General features: G+C 41.7%; 1 long non-coding RNA gene across 2 annotated transcripts in view; it reads left to right on the top strand.

Annotated features, from left to right (window-relative positions):
- Positions 1 to 21521, top strand: part of LOC115516352 — a 65454-nt gene that overhangs the window by 10877 nt on the left and 33056 nt on the right. For both annotated transcript variants that reach the window (XR_003969521.1, XR_003969522.1), the window contains exon 3: positions 957 to 1031. This is a non-coding gene — a long non-coding RNA (uncharacterized LOC115516352). The remainder of the gene's footprint in view (positions 1 to 956; positions 1032 to 21521) is intronic.

The following is a 21521-nucleotide window of genomic DNA, read 5'->3' as shown; positions in this document are numbered from 1 at the left end:
CCAGCTGGAAATGGCTGGCTCAGGCCAAGCTGAGCCACTGGGGCCATGTGGGGTTTGGAGGCGGGGCTCCCAGAAGGAAGACAGAATGAATATTGAGACACCAGTGGCTCCCAGGTTTCTCCCAGGTCTTTTTTTGGCAGATAGGAGAGAAAACCAAAGAGGTAGGGCAAGCTAAGTAAGAGTTAGCATAAAAGCCTCTTAGGGGCGCCTGGGTGGCTCAGTCAGTTAAGCATCCGACTTTGGCTCAGGTTACAGCTGTGAGGTTAAGCCCCACATCAGGCTCTGTGCTGACAGCTCAGAGCCTGGAGCCCGCTTCGGATTCTGTATCTCCCTCTGTATCTCTGCCCCTCCCCTGCTCACACTCTGTCTCTCTCTCTCAAAAATAAATACACATTAAAAAAACGTTAGCCTCTTAGATCATCCATATTCATTAAGACAGTTACTATGAGTTTGCAGTTCACTGTCGAGGGCCACACAAATTTTGCTGATTTTGAATGTAGCCAACTTTTAAGAACAATGTCACCCAATTTGGAAATGCAGAGTTCTTTATGAAGGAAGCCCTGCACTTCAAGAGTACAAAATGGGCTAGGAAATGAGAAAAGGGTGGTTTTGCTAAGTCAGGATATGGGAGGCTTAGAGAAGATAAATGAATAAAAGGCAGGCAATTTCACAAATGAAAATGGATTCCATTTCATTAATGATGTGCAGGAAAACTTTACGTGATTATTAACACTTATGGCATACAGATGACATGGGCCCCACCCCCGCTGTGAGCATAGGACAGGATGTGAATTCCACTGCTTTGTCACCATTGAAACCTCTCTCTCTCTCCCTCTCCCTCTCTCTTCCCCGGCCCCCTCAGTCCCCACACGTGCATACATGTGGTGTGGTTTCAAAAGAAATGTTGGTGGTAGTTTAGAGGGCAAGACATATAATTGTTGTGTTTCTCTTTTCAGCTCTTAGGAGGAAAATACCTAAGAAGAGGTGATTAATCACTGTCTGAAAAGTGCTTTGAGATCCTCTGAAGAAAGGTAATTATAAGTATGAGACGTTGTTCCTGGATGTGTGATTACATGTGATTATATGTTAGAGTGGTGCTAGACTGCTTCAAATGCATTCCTCTCCTACATCTCCAAACAGGAGAGGGCTGGGATGTGGGAGGGGGGAGGAAGAGGAGATATTGGAACAAAGACCATATGTAGCATTTCATGTCAAGCGGGAGGAAGCCAGCCTGGGGACCTGGGGTCTATGCAGAAGATGGACATTTGAGAGCGGAACCAGGACTTTCCTTTGTTCCCCGGGAGAGTTTGCCTTCCCACCCCTTTGCAATCCGTACTCTGTGGACTTTTAGGGTGATCTCTTTGTTCAGGTTTTCCCCAAGAAGTCAATGACTGTGTATCATCACAGGGGAAACCACCTTCAGTTTTCCAAGAGAACTGGAGGATTGTTTTCCAGGTAATTGTTACGTGGGTAATAATCATTGATCATTAAAACCTTTATTATTCTCTGCACTTAAGGAGCTGCTTTCCTTAGAAAGTCCCATATCTTCTCTCCAACCACGTCGTATTTTGAGAGGAGGGGGGCTCTAATGTGCAGTATGTAGCCAGAGTGAGGCCACCTCTCAGACTGTCAGCGGTCTCTGACCTCAGGGGCCCAGAAACAGTAGAGGGTGTTGGTTAAACCTCAGATCCAGAGCCGGCTTGAATTCTGGACCTGCTGCTCCTACTCACAGCACTTGAGGCACGTTATTCAAGCCCTCAGAGTCATGGTTTCTTCATTTGTAAATTGGTTAGGAATGGTATCTACTTCTTTGAGTTATTGTGAGCATTCAAAGAGTAATTGTACATAACACAGGGCTTCGTAGGTTGGAAGGGCCAAGTGTTTGCTGTTGAAGCTTCTGTTGCTGCTACTACTATTTCCTAAGAAACTACAGGCTCGTATAGAACAAATTATTTAGAGCAAATGACTATTACTGCCATCATTAATAAAGTGTCCTAAAGAACTAAAGGTTGATTTAAAGCAAAATGCTCAAGCAGCTAAGATTATTTTTGGCACTCTTCCACTTCTATTCTCAGTTTCTCCCTTTTTGTTTTGGTTTTTCCAAATTTCTGACACATTACCAAGGCTTAAAGTTTTAGTGATGTGTTCCACATACCCCTATGAATGTAAGCAACTTAAGGTACAGATACCTCCAAGGATGAATTCAAGGAGACTGAAAGTTTGACTTTTTTGTGAAAAGCAAAGTAATAAAACTTACCGACCTCTCGAACTTTGAAGCTGGACTTGAGGGACCATCTAGTTCAAACCCAGCATAGGCAAAGGACTCACCTTTGGAGGCGGGCATAGTTGGTTGATAGGAGAATGGGATTTGAGTCTTGGGTTAAGTTAGACTTAAATTAAGAGCTATGATCACGTAAAACGTGGTATGACTGCTTGTGAAGCTACTTCTCCTGAACTACCCTGTGGCAATGTGCCATTGGTCTCCATAAAAAGATGTTATAAGATTGCCCCTAAAACTGTATTTTGTGCACTAAAGGAGATGTAGCTGAAGCGTCCTCCTGGTCTCTTTATGAAAACACTCGAGTGGCCATACCATTCAGTTCTAAGTACCGGGAACAGCTGGCACTTCTGGAACAACTGTTTGTTTTCATCTGATGAACGTCGTGAACGTTTTATGTGATCATTGATCATGTGATTAATGCTTGTCGCACTGGCTGCTAGGAAGCTCAAGGTCAAATTGATATTCCACCTCTATGAATAGAAGCCAATAGCTACTACAAACTTCAGATGTTCACTGCAGCTGAAAACTTTATAGCTCCTTTTCCTAAGCTGTGCTCACTACAGTAAGCTGGGAACACATCCTATGACACAATGGATATTTCTAGGGGGAAAAGGGAGTTTTGGTGCACTTTATATTGCATACTTTGCTTCCTTCTTGGATATTCTTGATGCTTATGGGTATCTTAAATGTTCTGAGAAGCCTGATAGTTTCAAATCAAACACAAAGAAAAAAAACCTTTTTAAACCTGTACTTGTAAAACTTGTTTGACCGCAGAATCCTTTAAAAATGTTATCTCCAAAGTCTAGTTTTATTTGAAATATGTTTTGGGAAATGCTACCTCTCAGTAACATGTAATCAAATCCTGTTTTTTGGATTTATGTCAGTAAACAGGTTGGTTCTTGACTTGAGTCTTCCTACTTTTGCATAGCAAGGAGAGAGTTCAGGTGTGTATATTAGATCAGTCAACTGATGAGGTCCCTTTGAGCTCAAAAATTTGGTGATTCCTGATTAACAAATGAAGAAAAGTTTTTCACAAGTGTCTGCTTATGGAATTAGGAATTTAAGTTTACTGACATGAAGACTAAAGTTAGAAATTAAAACATTGTGTAATATTTCTGACATTCTTTATTATATCTAATCTAAAAGATTGCTTTAAATATCACGTTTTTAGGGGCGCCTGAGTGGCTGAGTTGGTTAAGCATCTGACTCTTGATTTTGGCTCAGGTCATAATCTCACGGTTCATGAGTTCAAGCCCCACATTGGGCTTTGTGCTGACAGTGCGGAGCCTGCTTGGAATTCTCTCTCTTTTTCTCTCTGTCCCTACCTTACTCATGCTCCCTCTCTCTCCCTGTCTCTCTCTCTCTCTCTCTCTCTCTCTCTCTCTCTCAAAATAAATAAATAAGCTTGAAAAACAATTTTTTAAAAAAATCATATTTTTAAAAACAACCCCCAGGGATATAAAACAAAGATAAAAATTTCCTTTGAAAAGCATCAAAGTCAAAAAGTTATAAAATTTTCATCTGAACTCCTGTTTGGTTGTAGAATTTAACCCCTCTCCTTGCTGCTTTGATAAAGGCTTACATAATCGGGGTGATGCAACTTCATGGTGTATCTTGAGGGGATTGTGCAACTAGGTTTACTCCTCAGACGTGTGCCCCATGCAGAGCCTGTGATGTTCATTTCACAGGCACCTTTGCCTTTAAGATCCCTTTCTCTCCACTCTCCATTAAAACTCAACAAACAAAAACAACAGCAAGGACCTCAAACCCCAGCCACATATATATTATTTGGGTGGGAGCCTGGGACCTGCCTTAGACAACACACTCAACTTCTGGGGTTGCTTCATCCCTTTGACCGGTGAGCTAGACCCAAGGGGAAATTTTGCAAAGGAAAATCACCTTCAAAGAGAAGGGATAGGCTGCAGGGAGAAAGCATAGGCTTTCCTGCTCAGGTCCTTGGTTGACATTCAGCTCCTTCAGCAGCCTACCTAACATGTCACCGTAAACCCAGCGGCTTTCATTGCCTTTCTCTTTGTGTATGACTGTGGAAGCAGTGCGATTTTGTTATTGCTCTGGGCCACTTGTCTCTCCGATTGTATTTCTGTGCTTTTCCTCCATGTTTGACAATGCCTACCATGTATCAGGTATTATGTCACAAAATTGCCTATGCCCCTGTCCTTGACCTTGAGGAGTTCACAGGGTAGAAGAGCAGGTGGGCACTACAAACAGTTTCCATTCAATGTGACAAAGACTCCAAAAGAGCCATGTATAATGACCAGGGAGGCAGTAATGGAGGTGACATTTGAGTCAAGTCTTAGAGAATGTGTTAGACACTGATTTTTCCATTAATAGAATTACTTTTCTGCTTAATGGCAACCAGCCTGCTAGAAGGAGAAGTATAAACCAATAACTTGCTTTGGATTAACTCAGGAGACTAACTGACAGAACCTCTTAGCTAAAGGCTAGACTCTTATTTCAAGCAATTCAGTGAATGTTCAGGCCTTAATCATTTCAGTTATCAGAGGACCAGACCATCTGGAAAGTAGACTCTCTAGAACTTACTCTGAAGTTTCCCTGATGTAAAACATGTTCTAAGTATAGTCTTTGATTTTGGAAATTCCTAGGATTAGCTTTGGTGTGTGTTCAATAATACCTCGTTTCCCAATCTCATGGCAGATAGAAAATAAGTGGCATATTTAAATGGCTGTATAGATGAAAATAAAGCTCACTAGTGAAGAACTGGTTTTAATTTAAATTTCAGAGGAAATTTTGCAAAGTGCAAGAACATGAAGGGTCAGCTGGCTTCTTGAGTTTGCTGACACTGAAAGGTGGTTAGTAGACTGAGGGCTGGGCAGAGTTTTGTGGATTCTTTTCCAGTTACTTTTCTGAGACAAAACCATGGGTGTCAACCATATGACATAATATCCATCACTTCTCCAGCTGTACGAATAGTTCTCTAAGTTGATGTTAATAGAAAATCTTTCTCTTTAGCAAATGCTCTTTCTTTAGACTTAGCATTTCATTTCTTCCTTTTCCCTTCCCCAAAATTCAATTTAATAATGATTTTTGGCCGTCTCTGTCTATTATATCCAGAGCCCAGGGCATCCTTATCTTCTGTTCTGTCAGGGTTGACGTGGTATCCATCCAGATGGTTTTCCAGTCCCCAAATTTAAATAGGACCCTTCACCACCAAGACCATGGGGCTGGCACCACATTTGAAAGTGGTGCTTATGTTCCAGTTGCTAGTTTAAAACTTAGAATCAGGGCATCTTTTGGGATGAGCACTGGGTGTTGTATGGAAACCAATTTGACAATAAATTTCATATATTTAAAAAAAATAAAATAAAAAAAAATAAAACTTAGAATCTGCTATTTCCAGACTTGAGAGTTTTGCTCCTCACTATCTGTGGTTGTACACTCTCTGGTGGTATTTCAGTATGTATGTATGACTCCTACCAGCCCACAAACTCATTAAGAGCAAGGAATGTGTCTCATTTGTCTTTGTATTCCATAGTTCATTACATAAAGGAGGTGCTTAAGAAATATTTGTTAAATAGATGCTATGTGTTTATCCTAAAAGTTCATAAACTGGACAGTCAGATGTAGGTTTCCCTGTGCAAGGAGTGAAAAGGGGAAAGTATCATGTATACAAGTCTCAGAACTTGACTTCTCATAATATTCTTTTTTTAAAGGGAAGATCAAGGAATCCCCTCATAAGTGACATGTGAATTTCTCCCCAGTGTGATCCAAGAATCCCCATTTACTTTGTGCTCAAATGGGACATTGTACTTTAGGATCTTGTATTTGTTTGGATCAAATACTCTCTCAAGAAAGGTGAAATCTGGACTGAAAGTGAATAATGTTGCCCTCTGTGGAAGGCCGAGGCAAGTCATTTCAGTGTTTCTTGTCTAAAATCCCAATAACACAGCTACGGGTAACTGGACGTCTACTCTGTTTCAGGCATTTAGGCATATAATCTCATTTAGTCCTCACAAGGATTTCAGGACCTGGAGGGTTAAAGTCTTCCTCAAGGTCACATAAGTAAAACGTACCTACAACTAAACCTAGGAAGAAGCCTCCCACAATCTGGCATTCTCCAAATCTCCGTGAATGAAAATTTTAGCATCCAGGTCTTCCAGCGAAGAATCTTCCCTCTGTGTCCCACTTCCAAGTCATGCTGGTGGAATGTCCACCCATCCATAGACACCCTACCCTGCCCAACTTCCATTCCAGCCCTAGCTACCATCTGCTCTCCATGGACAGCTCAGTAGCCACCTCAGAAGTCTACCTTGCCCTCCTCAAATCTATTCCCCACACCACGGCTTGAATGGTCCCCTCAACACTCATGTATGATATGTAATTTTTCTTGATGAAAATCCCTCCACTGATTTTTCTACTTACTTTTAGGGTAAAGACCGAAGTCCTTAACCAGGCCTACCGTGACCTGCCTTGTTTGGTCCTAGAAGACTGTTACAGTCTCTTCTCATTCTCTGGGCTTCTACTATTCCAGCCATTCCCTCAGCCTAGATTGTTCTTTCTTTCCCTTTCATAGTGTAGGCTTGACGCCCACTCTGCTGACAGAGCTCAGCTTAATAGTGTCTTCTTCAAGGGACTTACAGATACTTCATGGCATTGTGCGCCTCTCATTTATAGTGTTAATTTTCTGTGTACTTGTTTAATTATTTTGTTACTATCTGGCTCTCCATGAGCCTGTAAGCTGCATGAAGGCAGGGACTATGTCTGTTTTCATTCACTAGACCCTAGCTGAGAACCTGAAGGTAGTGAATAGTTGCTAAGTATTTGTTGCATAAATCAATGCACTAACAGCTGGCAAGTGACAGAACAGATTTGAACTCAGAAGTTCAGCACCCTCTGTCTTTGGTGTGTGGCCAGGCCCCCAAATGGCCCTTATTATCAAAGGACCTCAGGTGTGGAGACAGAGAGGAAGGTAGAGATTGGGAGGCTCATGCCTCCCTCTGGGCCTGGGAGGGGCTGATGATTGAGCTTGTCATAGAACACTCACCCTGCTTCAGCATTACTACCAGCACTTTGTATAGATTCTTACAATTAATCTCTCTCAACAAGTCTTCGGGAGGTTAAGTAACTTGCCTAAAATCACCCAGAAATTAGGTATGGAGCATGGGTTCAAGCCTGAGCCATTCGGCTCTTCACCCACATTTGCAAGCTTTTGGCTATCTGTCCTTGGCTTCCTTTGTTCAATGTTTCCCCCCAACTTTGAGTCCTCTGATTTTAGTTTCTGTTCTTTTTCTTCTTCTTTTTTTTTTTTTTTAATTTTTTTTAACGTTTATTTATTTTTGAGACAGAGAGAGACAGAGCATGAACAGGGGAGGGGCAGAGAGAGAGGGAGACACAGAATCTGAAACAGGCTCCAGGCTCCAAGCTGTCAGCACCGAGCCCGACGCGGGGCTTGAACTCATGGACCGTGAGATCATGACCTGAGCCGAAGTCAGACGCTTAACCGACCAAGCCACCCAGGCGCCCCCTGTTCTTTTTCTTCTAAATCTCAGTTATTATTTCTTCTTTATTATGTCTCCTTTCTTCCCCCACCTCTTTCCTTGCTCTGCCTTGCTTCCTTTTCTCCCTCCTAATTCCATTAGTGATGAGAACCATGACGTTATTTACCTGGAAATTATATTTCAGGACGCTTTCTCTCAGCAGCCAGGAGCTTCAGGCACACTTTGCATCTTTGTAAAACAAAATGCAGATGAGAATTATAAATCTCTAAGCTTGCAGGCTCATACTTTCATGATTTGTTAAGATACAGTTTTAAAATCATCTCTGATTTTGAGCTTTGAATTTGGAGTAGTAAAGGTAGTAAAAGCAATATAAAGAAAGGGAAGTAAACTTCAAAACTGCCTTCTTTTTTTTTTTCCCTGTGAGAAGTCCACTATAAATTGTGGAGATGCTTCTCAAATAAAATTAGATTCCGCTGCTGCCTGCTGCTTCCCTCCACATTTCATCTCTTTTCTCTAAATCGCCGAAGCCTCTCTCGGGACACTAGGTAATCTGAAGAAAGAATAGAGTGTTCAGGCACCACAAGTTCTCCCGAGAGCTCAGGCACATCGATTTGCATTTCTGGGTCAGCATGATTTCACTTTCATTTAACCCTTGTACTGACCCTTGTTTTTCAACACTTTGGCTCTTCCCGCCATCTGAGAGCAAGCAATGTGTTCCACCCGTAGAGGGTAAATGTCCCCCAGCAGCCCAAAGCATGCAGACTACCCCAAATTCCCCTTTTCAAGGTTCCCGGCATCATTAAAGTCTGTGCAGTGAGGCACTGGCCAGCATTGTAGGTGTCTCTGAATGCAGATTTAATCACATTTAAAAAGGTAGTTTTGTGAGTTAATGGAAAAGGAAATGAGTAGTACAAGTTCCATAGTCAAACATGCCCATGGCTGCCATGGTTTTGCACCTCCTGCGAGCTTGTTAATCCTTGACGTAATGAGAACAACAACAGGGAAACATGGATGTTGTTGTATTCTGTCTCTCTTTTGTAGGAGTCATGCTGGGAATTCTATGAAGACCCCCCAGTGTGTCAGAAAGAGGGACATGACATATTTCTAAGGCTTTAGAAAAGGCTGTTTCTTCTATCTTATTCAGAGTATAATTTCCATTAAGAGGGAGCAAAGATCCCAACAAGATTTAATTACTTGTGCCGTGATAGATAGAGGTCATTAGTTGTTCATCTACGATGAGGTCCGCTTGGCTAGAAGACCCTTGTGCAAAGGTAAATGTGCATCATAAAATGGAAAGCCTGCACAGATGTCGGGTATGAACCTGATGTTAAAGTAATTGAGGTAAAATATTAATGAAATGTTTGTCCCTCAAAGCTTTTCCTCAATTAGTAAGAATGATTTTGTTGCCTTTTTTGTAATTAGTGGTAGTAATGACGTATCTTGACGCAGTTGTTTTAAAAAATATAGTAACAACATTATAAAAATATGGGTAGACCATGAGAATAAAATAAAAATCACCAATATTCTTAATTCCCAGAGATAACCACTGATAGCGTGGCTTTTTTTTTTTTTCTGTTAGTTTTGGTGTGAATATAAAACTGAAGTAATGCAATAAGTAGGGTTGAAATCTTTTTCACTTAACGTATTGTGAACATTAAATATTCTTTTGCTTCTGCATAGGGTTCTGTCATATAAATGCTTTATAAAGAATTTAAACAATTATCTATTGGCGGACATCTAGGCTGTTTCCAAGTTTTTGATAATGTGTGTGTGTAGTTCTCTAATGAGTACCGTTATAGCTATATTTTAAGCATATCAGTGATGATTTCTTAGAGAAACGTCTAGATACTTAATTGCTAAATCAAGGAATGCTCATTCTTTTAAGGCTTTAAAATACACAAAAACACGCCTTCGGGAAGGCTAAATCAATTTATACTAGCAGTATATACCATTGTACTTATTTTCATATATGTTCCCCAACACTACATATTATTTTAATTTTTTCCCCAATATTTCAAGTGAAAAATGGTATCTCATGCTTGTAACCTGCACTCCTTAGGTTCTTAATGTTGTTAAACATCCTTTCGAGTGATTATTGACCATTTAAGGGGCACCTGGGTGGCTCAGTCGGTTAAGCATCCGACCCTTGATCTTGGCTCAGGTCATGATCTCACAGTTTCGTGAGTTCGAGCCCCAGACAGGGTTTTGTGCTGGCTGCATGGAGCCTGCTTGGGATTCTCTCTACCTCTCTCTCTCTCTCTCTTTCTCTCTCTCTCTCTCTTTCTCTCTCTCTCTCTCTGCCCCTCCCCTACTTGTGCACATGGGCGCTCCCTTTCAAAATAAATAAAATTTAAAAAGTAATTATGTCCTTTGAACATTTTTCTCATGTGTTGTGTATCTTTCTGTCGATTTGTAAGATTTTAAGAAATCTAATTAGCCTACTAATTCTTTGTCATTCTTTTGATTCGAGTTAAAAAAAAAAACCCTCTAAATTGAAAGTGATGCAGTTTTCTTTAGAAAGAAGAGCAGCTGAAACTAGTTGCATAAACAACGTCTGCTCCGACTGCTGGTGTATGTGTGGGTTTGTTAACTTTGTGTGTACCTCACTCGTTTTCTGGCAGATTCTCTCCAATCAAGAGTCAGAAAACATCATCTTTACAAATAGTTGTGGTTTCGTTTTGAGACAAATAAATTATTACTTTAAGTTAAATAAGGGAAAATTACAAATAGTTTTGAGCATTAGCCAATCTTCTATTTACAGCATCCATTTCCAAAGGCTTTCGTTTCAAATACTCTTAAAGGGAAATTTACATTTTCTTTTAATTCACCTGCTGGGCACTTAAAAAGAAGTTGATGTTGGATAAACTATGTCCCTTCCCCTCACCTCTCCCTTGCCCTGACTCCCTCTTCCCCTTTCTTTTTGTCCCTTTCCCTCCCTTCCTCTCCCCACCCTTCCCTTCTCCAGCCCCTACCCCTTCTCTAATTGGCTACAGGACCTTAAGTAATGTTCCTCTTTGCTTCTAGGCAGAAGGGATAATTGTGCCTCTACCTGCCTGAGGCAAGAGGGCAGGGGAGGTGGTTGAGCTGCCAATGAGATCTCTTAAGCATGCAAAGTATAATTTTCCTGCTACTTAAAAATGTAGATGTGCTCAGGTGTGCGCCCACTCACATGATCCTTAATTTTTTTTTCAGTTTGCCTTTCCGAATTATAAAATGTATATGTAATATTTAAAAATCTCTACCAAGACTGCTATTTTTTAATGACTGGCAGTAACTCCTTTTGTTAACTAATGGAGATAGTGATGGCTACATCTTAACCCAAAGAGGGGTTGTATAAGGGTAATTAAACGGGCCTGTTCAGTTGTCCCTCGTCTGGAAAAGGACTGCTGTCTTTAAACAGAGCAATACAATGGCTCGTTTCCAGATTGTTGGGTGGGAGTAAGGATAATACTTTCTGTGATGAAGTTGGCATTTCCCATCTGTTGTACTTGAGACACAGGCCTCCTTCTCTCTACCAATCACAAATATAAAAACTCTGCTGATACTTTGACCATCTGGATTTCCCATCATACCCTGTTTTCACACCTGGAGATTCAGAGCAGACCTTTGATTGATGTTTTTCAAAATTGTCTCATAAAATTAAAGGACAGATGAACAACATTTTTCTAAAATTGTGAACAGTAGAGCCACCATTCGTAACATTTGTTACTGCTTCAGAATCGTTAATAATCTTAGCTTCAAGATTTTTCAAAAATACGTTTTTTTTTTAAAGCAAAACATGGCCTTCTCAGTAACTGCTTATGTTTAACAGTGTCAGAGCCAAGATTAAAGTGGTGGGTAATAGTAGTCCCAAGTTCAATATTAAGTTCAGTGAGTTCCATACTCTACTTTAAAATATTTCCATGTTCATGGTTTGCTTTCTCTTAGAGGGCCAGATCCTACCTTCATTTGGTCAGCTGGCAGGCTCTACTAATTGAATAGCTATTTGAAATACCACTTTGAATCTGTCCTAGGGTATGGCATTATTCTGAATTATTACGAAATTTGTCATTTCCACAGACCTCTCTGCCCCTATCTTCCTCAGTACCAAGCCCAGCTTGGGTTCTCAGTGCTGTTTTAGAAAAATACAGTAGGCCCCAAATTTCCTTTCCTCCTTAGTCACTCCTCAAGCAGCAGCTTGCCTATTTTTGCTGTTTCCTAATTTTTAAGAGGAATGACCGACAAGGGTTTAAGCTTTGGTTTCTCTCTAGATCCTATCAGTCTCCTCAAACACAGTAATCTCTGTTAGCCCCTGGTGTGCTGCTGGGGATTACTGGGCCCCACTGGCTAGCTGCTGCCTTTCCCCTGTAGAACTATTTGCTTTCAGGAAGCTGGGAGCTAATTCCCCTAAATGGTACGCCCTTGGAGACCCTTTAGTGTGAACAACAGTGCAGAAACAGGAACTCTCATTCCTTTCCTGGCGTCAGACAAAAGGACCTGGGCGCTTAAATATCACATTTTTTATTTCCTTTTTAGTTCACCTGAGGGAGCAGGTGCAATCTTATGGCAGAATGAAGATGACCCTGGCTGGGATCATTTTGTCTGTTAACTCTGCCTCTGCGAGGAAAAGTCTTTTCAATAATTATTAATATGTTTGAAAGGTCCAGGGTGCAGGGAGACAATTAAATACACGATTTGGACCATCCACTCTGAACTATGTAGCATTGCTAATAAAAGTGATAAAAGAAACCTTCATCAGGTTAACAATGTGGAGTTTGAAACACATTGCTGCCTCTTCAGTGGGTTTACTTCCTTCTTTCTTTGTAAAACTTCACAGTGAGTAGCCCAGGGTGAAACTGGAACTCGGTGTGGGGGAAAGAGTCCGGGTGGAGGAACAGTCATGTTATTAAGTTATTGCAAATGTAGTGACTGGTGATTTCACACGTACGCATTCCACATTACAGGAAGCTCACACATATAAGAAACCATGCCCTTCTGGCCCCTTACCACCAAATTTTCCATTGCCTACCTCTAATATCTAATGCTTGCTTATTTTATCACGTCAGCTGCTTTTCTATAGTGAAGAAGGAATGTGGTCACTTGAACTTCAAGGATAAGAAAGTGATCTGCATGTATCAAGCAAATCTAAAGGACAAAAGGAATTTTTTAAGTTGCTTGCAGTATGGTATAATCTTCCTTCACAATGCTTCCTTTGAGATGGTTTTTTTTTTTTTTTTTTTTTTTTTTTTTTTTTTAATGAAACTAAAATAATCTTGCCAGTGGGGTCATGGAAAATTTTACCAACTCCATTTGTTCATAGTTGCCCATCCCTTCCCATTTCTTTTCCTTCTTTATAGACAAAACTTAACAACAAACATTTGACTTATTTTTGTATTATTAAAAGTCATTTCTAAATAAAAGCTTATAAAAAATTGAACAATATAAAGGAATATTAATAAAAAAAAAACAAAACGAACATACTCTCTCCCTCAGTCTCCTGCCTCCCAGCCACATTTACTTTTTACCTGTTGGTAGAACCAGAGTCAGTTAGGGTTTCTATGAATCCTTGACAAATGTGATAAAGACACATGGGGAAAGAAGGAACTGAATGTCAACCCTTCTTTTCCAACACGCACAAGTTTCCAGAAGTTCCACAAGGTGAAGGGGAAGGGGGAGAGAAAGTTGAAGGAGACCAAAGAGACAGGAGAAGAAAGACACACCTCCCTTCTTTCTCTCTTGGATGTCAGCTCCTTGAGGTGGGGTTTCTGTATTAACTGTCTTTATAAATTTATCTGGTTAGAAGTAGTGCTGCTGAATGAATGAATAAGAATGAAAAGCAGGAGCTAACTGGCTAAGGTTAGGCAGAGTTCGGTGAAATCATTTAGGCTTTTCAGTTTATCAAAGGCTTCCTTGCTTGTATTTTCTGTCAATACCTCAGGTTTTTAACCACTAAGCAGCCAGCATGTGCTCCTTGGAGGTTTAGTGCCACAGGTAGTTGCTGTTAAATTGGACTAATATTAAAGATAAAAACCCGTTTGGAACAAATCCATACTTGGGAGGGGAAACTTTGAACCATTTCTGCCATTAACTCACTGGGAGATTTGTACTTCAAAGGTCATTAAGATTCACAGGCCCACTGCCTCCTTTTAGGGGAAAAGGGTCCACAAGGAATTGTCTAGGCTTAGTGCCCATCTCTCCGACCACCATGACCACAACTGGTTGAGCTAGGAGCCAACACCTGACCAGAAGATAGCCTTCTTTAGGCTCTCCAGGCCCCCATGAGGTATCGGAGAGTAGCACTGGGTTGTTATTAACTGAACCAGTCAAAGCCTCTGTCTTGGGAAGTCTGAACTTGAGACAGAGAGAGAGAGAGAGAGAGAGAGACCCAGAAAAAGAGAAAATTAGTCTCAATTACAAACGAGGTAGTCCAGTGAGTGTCAACACGGAAAACTAGAGATGTGGAAAGAGAAGGTAGTAAGCAGAAGCCATGAGGCAAGAGATGACTTTAGTAATGGATGAGGGTGTAGAAAGCCATCAGTTAGCAGAATAAGCATGTAGAGAAAGGAATGGGATTCAGGAGATGCTTTAGGAGTGACAGGATGCTGGAGAAACTGCTATTTTATTCCCAGTGTTCTAGTTCCCCAAGAGGAGGGCCACGTAGCTCTGGAAACCATTTAGTTTGCTTCCTCAACCCTCCTGGGTATCCCTATAATGGAAACTCTTACCCTGAAGTGAATGAGTAGGCCTCCATAGTTTGTAATTTGAAAAATCCCCATTTGTAAGAAGAGCAGGTTGTTTAGAGGCAGTCACAAACATCCCCTCCACTGCAGTTTGAGAGAGACATTATAGAATGGCATAGAGATGGCCTGGCCAGAGCTTTACATGGTGGCAAACTCTCTGCTAGGGTCAACACAATTCAAGGTCTTGTTTTCTCTATCGTAGACTTTGGATCTTGATCTCATCCATGTAGACAGTGTTGGCTTACACCAAGTAGGAGATTTATAAGTCACTCAATGTACAGATTTACAGTGTGAGGTAGAGATTTCCAGAGATAGGACTCCCCTTTGTACAGTTTTTGGTGCTACTCAACACCTTCTCTTTATCAAAACTCTCTTTGGGCTCTTCACCCTTTTCTCTGAGCAGTACTTCTTTTCTTTCTCTTTGGGTTTCGTGAATGTTTATGTTCCTTGTGGTTTGCCTTTCATTTCTCCTTATGTCCTTGCCTTCCATGGAAATGCCCTCCATTGCCATGGTTCTCCTCTGTCCCTATGACCACTTTAACACTTTCCCAGATTTCCAATTCTCCTGGACACTTGCACCTGAAAAGCTCACCAGCATCTCAAATTCAGTGAGTTCAAATGGAAGTTACTTTCTCCCCCGAAGTTCTTCCTCTTGTGTTCTTTGCCCTTCTCTAAGATGGGACCTCAGTGGACCAGACTCAAAGTTCAGAATCCTTTTTACTTCTTTTTTTTCTACCTATGCCCAACAGCAGTTGGGCATAGCAGTTCTAGCTGTGCAATACCAGTGTCATCCATTCTCCCTGTATATTCATTATCTAATGCTGCGTAACAAATCATGCCGAGGTTTAGCAGCTTAAAAATGACATATTTATTGTTCCACACAGTTCTTGAGGATTAAGAATCAGCTTAGTTGGTCTCACGAGATTGTAGGCAGGCTGTTGCTGGGGCTTTATTCATCTCAAAGCTTGATCAGGGCTGGAGAATCCGCTTCAAAGATCACCCATGTTGTCGTTAGCAGGTCTCTGTTGCTTGCTGGCTGTTGGCCAGAGGCCTCAGTTCCTCACTGGGTAGGTCTTTCTGTAGGTCGGCTTATTACATGACAGCTTGCTTCTCCCCACAGGCACAGAGAGGAGGGAGGGAGAGGGAGAGGGACGGTGGAGGGGAGACAAGATGGAAGCCACAGTCTCTTTATAACCCTAGCTTGAAAATCACACCCCATCGGTTTTGCAATATTGTACGTGTTAGAAGCAAATCACTAAGTACAGCCCACATTCAGCATGAGGGGAATTAAGACAGAAGTGTCAAAGAATTTGTGGACATTTTTGCTTTTAAAACCACGCCCCCTGCTTCTTTGGTTCTACTTCCATGGTCCTAAGTCAGGCTCTTGTCACTCCTCACCAGTATTCGTTCTTAAGATAAAGGCCAAGGTATTTAATACGGGCCACTCGGCCCACATGTCTGATTCTGTGCTTTCACTCAACTGCGTTCTATTATCTGTCAGTTTGCCTTTCTCTTTTTCTGGGTCTTCTCTCCCTCTCTCCCACGTTCAGACTTCCCAAGAGTGATACGTTAATGGTTCAGGCAGTCAATAGCTGGTGTCACTCCAGGTCACCTGGAATGGGGACTGGAGAGCTTCAAGGAGTCTGTCTTTTGGTCAGGTGTTGGCTCCTGGCCCAATCTGCTGTGCCCAAGGTGGTGGGTGACTTAACCCTGCCTCACGTTTCCTTATCTCCAGCCACAATCCCCCCACCTCCTGCTCTGTGCCCCAGGCCTTTTTCAGGAGGTCACAAGGGCCATTTTCCCTCCCGCCACAAAGCCTGTGCTTGTCCTGCTCCTCTGTCTGGCAAGCCCTTCTTTCTGGTCCCCACTTGGCTCACTCCCGAGCATCTTTACATCCCGATAGGTGTCGCCTCTTCAGGTATGACTTCCTGATCCTTCGTCTATGTTAGGTTCCTTATGAGCTCTCCCAACACCCTGTACTTTTCCTTCACAACTCTTATTCATGTGGTTATTTAACATCGCATTCCTTCCTTAGACTGTAGCCTCCACAAGGGCAGGTACTTTGATGCTCACAATGTCTGACACTTAGTATAAGCACAGCAACTATTTATTATGTGTCTCCAGGCTCTCCTGGAGCCTCATATACATGGTGGCATGATTACTCTTTTTCCTGCATCCATGCTTCTCCCTTGCTCACACACTTTCAGTGGTCCTTGAGTGCCTGCAGGGCAGAGCCATCACTCTTTTGTCCGGCATTCAAGGCCCTGTGCGATGGGGCCCAGCTCTCTTCTGGTTTTGTTTCTCAGCATTCTTGTTAATGGCCCCAAAAAGTTCTAACTGAAGTGAATTACTTGCTGTTTTTAAAGCACGCTTTGTGCTTTGCTCTCTGTGTCTTTGGTCCTCTTGGTCTCTATATCCTGGAATGTGTTCTTCCTGAGATGATATAAAAATCTCTTTAGGAAACTTTTTATTTTATCTTGTGCATTGCTTGTTTATATCTATATATATAGATAGATAGATAGATATCTATATATATATATATACCTCCTGAAAATTTTGCTGAATTTAATTTAAATCACAGACATCATGACATTTCACTTTTGAATACTATGAGAAAATAAGAGCATTTTCTTTCTCAAACACAATACCATTTTTATACTTACTAATTAACAATAATCTCTTTATACCATCTAATATGCCATCTGCTTTATATTTCCTGAATGTCCCCCGAATGTCTAATTACAGTTGACCTCGTTGAATTAAGGGTCAGCCCAGGTCCACACCCTGCATTTGGTATTTAGGCTCCTGATTGACTGTTCATCACTTGTGGCTTTGGCCCCGTGTCATTTAGCTTGGCCTCGGAGATGTAGGTCTGACAGGTTTAGGGCACATCCAGCTTGAGAATCCCAGGAAGGCCACAGGTTCAGGATTTTGACTGCTCTGGGAGCAAGCTAAGTTGAGCCAACTATTTCTTCCTAAGCCCTTCTAAGAGTAAAATCTGGCCTGATCTTCTGCTCCCTGCCCCCTGTTGGTCATGCTCCAGCCACACTGATCTGCTCTCTCTTGTCACTCAGTGTACCCAGGGCCTTCACACACCAAGGCCCTCCCATTTGCTTATTTGGCTGCCTAGATTCTCTAATCCCCACTTGGCCTGCCCTCCCTCCCTTCTCTCTCCAGCCTGCCCTTCTACACACATTATTTGCCTGATGAATTCCTATTCATCCTTTAAGAATGGGCGCAAATGTTACTTCCTTAGAGAAGACTTTTTTTTTTTTTTTTTTTTTTGCCTCTCCCACCTCCATACCCAGACCAGGCCAGAAACCCCTGTTAAATTCTCTTGTTGGACCATACTTTTCCTTTGCAGCACTTATTTATGCAACTGCAATGAAATAATTATTTGTGGGATTACCTTTTGAATGTGTCTTTTCCCAGCTGAGACTTGCAACTCCACAAGGAAAAGAGCCATATTCATGTTGCCCACAGCTGTATCTCAGAATTTTGCAGAGAGCCTGACAAACATAGGTGAACAGTAGAATATTAATGAGCAGATGGATGGATGGATGGATGGATGGATGGATGGATGGAAGTACATAAGAAACCAGTCAAGTTTCTGAGAGAGCTTTGAAGAATGGATTAACTAGGCCAGTTGGATACTCTAGGACCTCCTATGCGTCTGGATGGGCAGTTTTGGAGAATGGTCAGAGATAGACTGCTTTTGGATTAGAGAAGGTGAAAGGAAAGACATTTTTTCCATGGTGTCAACCTGGCAAAAGGATGTCTTTACTTTCTTTGCATTTACTCCTGAGATATAGAGAAATCTCTCAAATCCATTCATCCTTGATGACAAATCACAAGGAAATTTTCAAGTCCCTGAAGTTGCCTGGCTTCGAAATTTTTTTTCTTTATAGGTGAGCATCTCAGAAATTGATGTTAAAGAGAGACAGAGCCTTGGATTCCACACATTTCCCTGAAAAGGACTAGATTCCACACAACAAAAAGTCTATTACAAAGCAATGTTAATCTTTTGGAGAATTTCACTAAATAACTTCCTACAGAGATCTCAGCGGTTCCTTCCATAATGTTCTGAGCAAATGTGCTGAAGCCACTTAAGCACAGTGCTTTCCTCATGATGGCAGAGCCCACAGACACTATTTACATGCCCCAGTGCCATTTAGATCTTAACTATAAATTACCGCATAAAGGTTAATAGAACTGAGCCAAGCTTTAGGAAAGGCCTTGTGCACAAAATTGCCTCATATATTGGTGGATGATAATAGAAATAAACACTAGAAAGAACAAGAGGTGTGGCAGGGATAAAAGAGCAAAGTTCTTTGAATATTACTGGAAATCCCTATCAATGGATCAGCAGGGCAGAGATGTTAATTTCTAAGGAACTCTTTTATTCCAGCAGCAGAAAATTCATTTTATGGTCATTTGTTTCCTATTGCCCTTTTGGCCTTCAATTGGTAAAACAGTCCATTTAAAATGCCTCCTGAATTAGCTCCAAGATTTTCCTTTGGTGCTGATAAGGTCTACCTCCTGAAAGAATAACAGCTAACAATGTTGATCAAAGAGGCTTTCTACTCCCCAAACTTTAGAAATGTCCAGCGACATCTTTAAGTGAAAAAAGCCACATCTGCCTTATATAACAGTAATGTGATGGTCAAATGGTTTTGCTTCACCCCCATACATGTGGGTTATATATATCTGCTTTTGAACAGTTGCTGGGAACCTAGAACATTTCTAAGTCCATGGTTCTCTCAAATGAAGCATGACAGGTACATGCCTGGGTTTGAAATGAGTTACAGCTGATTTTCTAGTCACCCTGACAATTTACACGGGAAAGCAAATGGATGGGGTTGGTAGCTTCAGCTCTCTCTCTCTCTTTTTTTTTTTTTTTTTTTTTTTTGAGTCTGTCAGAGTCCAGATAAGAAGGTGTCTACTCTACCCAGTTCCCCAATCTTACTGGTTTAAAGGCCTAAGTGAACGTACAGACTGTTAGCAGATTATCACATGTCAACCCAGGAGACTGAAAGGGAGAGTAATGCTCAGCATCTGGTCCTTGGGTCTCCTCCCATAAGAGAGCAGTTGCAGTGACACCTCCATCCAGCCCTCCCCTCAGCGTCCCGGTGTGAGGGCTCATGGGCTGCAACAGATTCAGACTGATCCCATGTACACCATCCATGCAAAAGTGGGCCTCCGTTCTGGAGGAGGCAAGAACGAGCAAGACCTGGCAGAGTTTCTAGGTGTCACTTCACCCATCATGGTCTTGTGGCTCCCTGAGGAGGGGAGAGCTGTTCCACAGCTCGGAGGAAGACACTCCAGTAGGAAGTAGAGAATACTGTCTGAGATGGGGAGAAGAACTCCTGTGGGAGGGAAGTAATCACGTAACTGTGCAGCAAGACGACAATGGTGTGAGTGACGCCCTGGCAGTTAGGAAAGATGCCCTCAGCCGCTTACGATGCCAGGTTTCAGTTTCCTCCCTAAAACAACACATGAGGACCTTACCTTTCCTGTTCTGTTTTTTAGATCAGAAGCACACACACGTGATAGAGTGGAGAGAGAGAAACACTTAAGTCGGCTTTGTTATTCTCCAAGGAAGCCCCAGATCAGAGATCAGAAACAGAAATTGCCATACCGTGTCAGCTTGAAGTCACTGGAAGCTAGGTCTGTCTCGGACAGGATTTCATAAGGCAGGCTGGGGGGAAGCAAGTTTTCTATATGACAGAGGCTCAGCATTCACCCCAAACATCTTGTTTTCCCTGACCTCTGGCATCCCCAAATTTATCCGAAAATTTTTAAGCTTTTTGTATTTTCAGCTTCTAAGGATAAAAAGGTCTCACATTGCATAAAGCAATGGTTTCCTTTTCTTTCTTTCTGTGTCTCTCTGTCCTCCCCCTGCCCCAACCTATTTTCTGTCTGTCCATCCCTCCATCTATCCGAAAGCTACCTCTTTCAAGCTTCAGGGAGGTCCTTCCTGGTTCTAGTAACCTGAGATTTGGCAGACAAATCCATGCTCCCTTTATGAGTTTATAGATATAACATATATCCCTTTTCAGCTTTGGTTTTTTACATTTGTCCTATAAACTAGGAGCAATCTGAAAGCCCACTCACTCAAAATCACTTTTCCTGATAACTCTAGTCAACATTGTTCTCTGTCCCTTTCCTAATTTGTTTTCTGATACTACTTGGTGCTTTATTACATGTTGTGTTAGTTTTCTAGCTGCTGTAACAAATTGCCCTAAACTTTAGTGGCTGAACACGGCACACATTTATCATGTTGGAGTTCTGTAGGCGAGAACTCCAACAGAGGTCTCATTGGAGCTAAAATCAAGATGCTGGGATTTCATTCCTTCCGGAAGCTCTAGGGGAGAATGTGTTTCCTTGCTTTTTCCAACTTCTAGAGGCTGCCTGTATTCCTTGGTTCACGGCCCCCTTCCTTCACTGCAAAGAGAGCAACATCGCATCTCTTTGAGGCACCTTCCGTTGTCACATCTCTTTCTCCAGTGTTCTCTGCCTCTCTCTTCCTTTTGAAGGACGCTTGTGATTACATTGGACCTGGATAATCTAGAATAATCTCCCTATTTTAAGGACATCAGATTAACAGTTTAGTTACATTTGCAACTTTAATTCCCCTTTGCCATGTAGCCTAACAAAGTCACAGGTCTTGGAATTAGGATGTGGACATTTTGGGGGGCTGTTGCCCAATATTGTGCCTCCCATATATTGGTACTCCTTTATAAAGTTTTTCCCAGTTTGATGTATGGAGATTTTGATCTAAGTAGACTGTGGACTTCTTGAAGGCAACTCTGTGACAAAATATTTTGTTTTTCTACATTTTTGGTCTTCTGCATACCGTTTTCAAAAATGCCAGAATTTAATAGGATCTTGGTAAGTACTTACCAGCCCCTCCTAATGGCTTTGATTCTTCCATTTGATTCTATCTTTCCTGGAAGTTTGTACGTACAGAATATTCAGGCACTGGTACACTGCATTTGTACATGTGGAATTTTACTGGAAGGAGTTATTGGGAGTGATTAGTAG

This window comes from Lynx canadensis, chromosome B3 (assembly GCF_007474595.2).
Source record: "Lynx canadensis isolate LIC74 chromosome B3, mLynCan4.pri.v2, whole genome shotgun sequence".
In the NCBI taxonomy this organism is placed as follows: Eukaryota; Metazoa; Chordata; class Mammalia; order Carnivora; family Felidae; genus Lynx; species Lynx canadensis.
Note: the sequence above shows the minus strand (reverse complement) of the source record. Positions and strands in the feature narration are given on the sequence as shown.